The sequence below is a fragment of the Fukomys damarensis genome, unplaced genomic scaffold, assembly GCF_012274545.1.
Source record: "Fukomys damarensis isolate Sample0158 unplaced genomic scaffold, DMR_v1.0_HiC HiC_scaffold_73661, whole genome shotgun sequence".
NCBI classification, from domain to species: domain Eukaryota; kingdom Metazoa; phylum Chordata; class Mammalia; order Rodentia; family Bathyergidae; genus Fukomys; species Fukomys damarensis.
Window position 1 is genome coordinate 15,636 of NW_022974573.1, and position 5,485 is coordinate 21,120.

Consider the following 5,485-nt stretch of genomic DNA (forward strand, 5'->3'; position numbering starts at 1 on the left):
AGAAGAAGAAGAAGAAGAAGAAGAAGAAGAAGAAGAAGAAGAAGAAGAAGAAGAAGAAGAAGAAGAAGAAGAAGAAAGTAAAGGGCCAAATCCATGCAATTGGCATTGAAAGGTGTGAAATTACAACAGACCCACCAGAAATCCATAGGATCATCAATACTTTTTTGGAGAATTTATATGCCAATAAGATCCAAAATACAGAAGAAATGGACAGGTTCTTAGATTCATATGATTTACCAAAGTTGAACAAAGATGACCTAAAAACTCTAAACAACCCAATGTCAACCAATGAAATGGAAAATGTAATTAAAAACTTACCATGTAAGAGGGACAAGGGGAAAAATGAGAACCAAGACCAGTCATGTAGATGTACAAGATCTCAACAATGAATGTAACTCTACTGTATCCCTAAATTGTACCAATAAATTTAACTTAAAACAAAAAAAGAAAATCCTAGGCCCTGGTGTCTTCACTGCTGAGTTCTACAAGACATTTAAAGAGGAACTACTGATATTATTGTTTAAACTCTTCAATGAAATCAAAAGGGAAGCAATACTCTCAAATTTATTTCTGGAAGCAAACATCACCTTGATCCCCAAAGCAGAGAAAGACACAACTGAAAAAGAACTATAGGCCAATCTCATTAATGAACATAGATGTAAAAATCCTTACTAAGATACTGGCAAATGGAATGCACAAAATTATCAAGAAGGTCATATACTCTGACTAAGTGGGAGTCATGCTAGGGATACAGGTGTGGTTCAACATATACAAATCAATAAAGGTAATACATTATATTAATAGAGCCAAAGATGAAATATATATGATCATCTCAATATATGCAGAAAAAACATTTGACAAAATCCAACATGCATTTATGATAAAATCCCTACAGAAAATTGGAATAGATGGTTTCTTCCTCAATTTGATAAAAGCCATCTGTGAAAAACCAATAGCCAATATCATACTAAATAGTCAAAAACTGAAATCCTTTAAGCTAAAGTCAGGAACAAGACAAAGATGCCAACTATCACAACTCCTGTTCAATATGGTTCTGAAAAAAGCAACCACAGCAATTTGACAAGATAAATAAAAGGAATAAAGATAGGAAAGGAAAAATCAAATGGTGTACTTCTAAAACTTTTGTATAGCTTCAGTACAGTCATAATGGAAATTCCAACAGCATACTTCACAGATCTTCAAAAAAACAACCCAAGAATTCATTTCAAACAAGAAGACACTTACTATAGCAAAAGCAATTCTAAGGAACAAAGACAAGGTAGGGTGTATTACAATCCCCAACTGGAAACTAAACTATAAAGCCACCATGATAAAAACAGTATGTTACTAGCAAAAAACACCAAAGGGCCAGATGACAGATTAGAAGACGCAGAAACAACTCCAGATATACTCAACCACCTCATATTTAACAAAGAAGCCAAAAACCCTCACTAGAGGAAAGATGGTCTCTTTAATAAATGGTTCTGGGAAAACTGGGTTTTAACTTGCCAAAGATTAAAACTCTATCTATAACTCTAACACTTCACTAAACTAAAATTGAAATGGATCAATAATTTAAATATTAAAACAGAAACATAAATTGGCTGGAAGAGAGTATAAGTAGAATTCTTGAAGACATTGATGTGGGAAAATATTTCATGATAAAAACCTCAATTTAAAATGTGCTAGACCAAAGAATGAACAACTGGAATCTCATCTTTTAAAAAAGGTTCTGTACATCAAGAGAAATCAACAACAGAGCTAACATACACCCTAGAAAATTGGAAAATATTTTACCAGCTCTTCCTTGAAAAAAACATCTACTATCTAGAAAATACAAAGAATTTTTAAAAGTTCAGGTCCCCCAAATATAAAGACCCAATCCAAAAATGGGCATCTAAAATAAAGAGACATTTCTCACACAGAGAAGTAGAAGCTACAATTTAACATGAGAAAATGTTGAACATCACTGGCAATTTAAGAAAATCAGATGAAAACAACGCTGAGATTATACCTCACTCCAGAAAGAATAGCTGCTATCAAGAAATCAAACAATAGAAAATGCGGGTGGGATTGTGGGGAAAAAAATATTCTACACTGTTGTTGGTAGTGTGGACTGGTGCAACCACTGTGGAAATCAGTGTGGAGCTAGGTAAATAAACTAGAATTTCAGGTCCCATTTGACCCAGCTACTCTCCAGCTGAGTATCTTCCCAAAAGAATTAAATAAATCACACCACAGAGATATATGTGCACCCATGTTCATCACAGCACAGTTAATAATAGCTAAAACTTGGAAACAACCCAAATGCCCATGAATTGAAGAGTGGATAAAGAAAATGTGTGTTTTTTAAAAAAAAATAAGTTGAGTACCACACAGCCATAAAGAATGAGAAACCAGAGATATTTATAGCTAAATGGATGTACATTGAGGTGATATGAACTGAAATAAATAGGACATTGAAAAATACAAAGTGTAAATAAGGATCAAAATCTATAACTAATAATGTGACTTAGGAGGAAAGGGCTAAAGGAGAAGGGGAATTGGAAGAGGTATTGGAATGGATAGAAGGGGATGGAATAAAACTGATAAAAGAAAAAAATGGAAATAAAGTCTTTCTAAATAGATAGGTGTGGAGGGGTGGAAGGGATGACCACGGAATGGGAAAATATAAGAACCAAGATATATTATGTAATGGCACAAATTCCCATAATCAGTATGTGCACATTGTATATCTAAAACGTAAAAACAAAACTAATGTATGAAAACAATCCAAAAATTCATTTGGTTTTAGAATAGACCTAGAATAGCAAAAGCAATACTAGGCAACAGAGATGAGGCAGGGAGAATTATAATCCTCCACTTGAAACTATGTTATAAAGCCACTGTGATAAAAACAGAATGGTACTGGCAAAAAACAGACCCAAGGATCACTGGAATAGATTAAAATAACATCAGACATATTCAGCCAGCTCATTTTAGACAAAGACGCCAAATATCCTCACTGCAGGAAAGATAGCCTCATTAACAAATGGTGTTGGAAAAAAAGGACTTGAACTTGCCAAAGATTAAAACTAGACCCCTACATATCACCTTGAACTACACTAAAATCCAAGTGGATTAAAGATATAAGTACTTAAGGCAAAACACTAAAATTGTTGGAAGATAAGTTATGAAGAGCTCTTGAAGTTACCGGCATAGGAAAATACTTTATGAACTATACTCACTAGAAGAAAACTAGCACAAAAAATCAAAAACTGGGAACTTACCTATTTAAAAAGCTTCTTCACTACTAGAGAAAACAAAAGCAGAACTAAGAGAAAATGTACAATGTGGGAAAACATTATACCAGCATATCCTAAGAGAAAGGTCTACTATCTAGAATACATAAAAAACTCAGAAAAAACAGAGCTTGCAATTTAAAAAAAGGGGATCTGAAGTGAGCAGACATTTCTCAGACAAATATGTAAAAGTACCAAATAAACCTATAAAAATGGTAGACATCACTGGTCATTCAAAAGGTGAATGCAAACAACACTGGGATTTCAACTCACCTGAGAAAGAATGGCTGCTATCAAGAAATCAAAGAAAAACGGGTGCTAGTGAGGGTGTGGTGAAATAGAGATTCTTATTTATAGTTTCTGGAGTGCAGACTGGTGCAACCTTTTAATACATCAATGCAGAGAAAACTCACATAATGGGGATTACAACTGCCATTTGACCTACCTATTCCTGTGATAGGGATCTTTATGAAACAAATACAAGAACCATACCAAACTGATATATGGTTGCCATATACATATCAGCACTGAGGAGGAAGAGGAGGAGGAGGAGGAGGAGGAGAGACAGGAGGAAGAGGAAGGGGAAGAAGAAGAACAAAAACAGGAGAAGGAACAGGACACGGGAGAGCAGGAGGGGAAGGCAGAGGCAGCGGGGGAGAACAGAGCAAAGGAGCAGAAGGAAGAGGGCGAGGAAGAGGAGAAGGCCAAAGAGCAGGAGAAGGAAGAGGCGGGGCAGGAGGAGTCGCAGCAGCGGCTACAGCAGCAGCAGTCTGAACTGATCCCCGCCTCAGAGGATCAGAGCACCCCACAGGGATGGCCATCGGCCCCTGCGGCAGTGGAGGTGGCACCAGGGGACACTGCGTGTCTCCTGTCAGACAGTCAACAGCTGGTGCTGGCCCCGGTCCCGCCAGGGCTCCCCTGCTGTCCGCCCTTCAAAACCGCAAACCCACAGTCAAGAAACTGGCCCCACTGATGGCCAAGACCATGCGAGATTACAAGAAAATGCTCTCCCGGTGATAATTTCCAGACCCGACTAGCCCCGGGACTGGACAGAGGAACTTCGCCACACACCCGCTGGCGCACACGCAGACACACGCACACGCAGAGACACACACACACACAAAAACACACACACACTCGTAGAAGCCGTATGAGAACACCCGGGATGGGTATGGCGGTATGGGTGGGGCTGGGGGTGGGGCTGGGACAGCTGGGCTCCACCCAAAACCCTGGAAAGGATGGCGTGAAGCAGGTACCATGCCTGATTCACGCGGAAATCCTGGTGACAGGGCCAGGTGTAGGGCATAGAAAGGTCCCCAGGGCCCATGCCTTCACGTGTGTGCATCCGCCTGTGCTCCTTCCATGGTGGACATCCCCAAGGCCACCGGGCTCCCAGAAGCTACATAGCTACACCGCTTCCAGAGCGCCCTGGTGGGTGTGGAGTGCGGGGAGGTGTGCTTGGCTTTTCTCTATCACCTCCTTCCCAATCATTCCGTGCAACTTGGTTTTGGCCAATGGGAGGGGGCCTTAACTCACCACCCTCCCTCTCCACGTGAGAACGGCAAGCGCGTCCCCACCCCCAGGTCACCAAAGGCCCCACGGTTGCTCTCAGGGGGCAATTTCTTGTCATACAATGGAACCCCCGTGATTTGCCCTCTGTCCTGAAAACCAAGGCCTAATACAGTTCCCTCAATAACTCTGGGGAGAGAAGTGGAGGAGAGTGGATGGGGGAAAGTTCCCTAGGCTGCACCTGGAGACTCTCTCACGCCTTCCGTCCGTGCCCCGGCTCTGGCTCTGGCCAGCTGGGGCGGGAGGAGTGCAGGTGGAGCCCAGCCCCAACAGTGAGAAGCTGGCCCCGAAACGAAAGCAGGGCACAAAACGCCCACAGGGATCGAGCTCATTTCATAGGTCTTTGCACACACACCCTAAACGGATGAAGTCAATAGCTCAGTGGTTCCACCACCTGTGTGCAGGAGCTAGGACCCGAACTGGGTCCCTGGTAGAAAAAGCAAAGAAACAAAATAAAGTGTGAAAGACGGACGGACAGACAGACAGACCGAGGGCCCCACAGACAGAAAGGAAGCGAGAGAAAGAGAGGGAGAGAGACGGAGAGGAGAGAGAGAGAGACGAGAGAAGTAGAGAGAGAGAGAGAGAGAGAGAGAGAGGGAGAGAGAGAGAGACAAGAGAGAGAGAGAGAGAGAGAG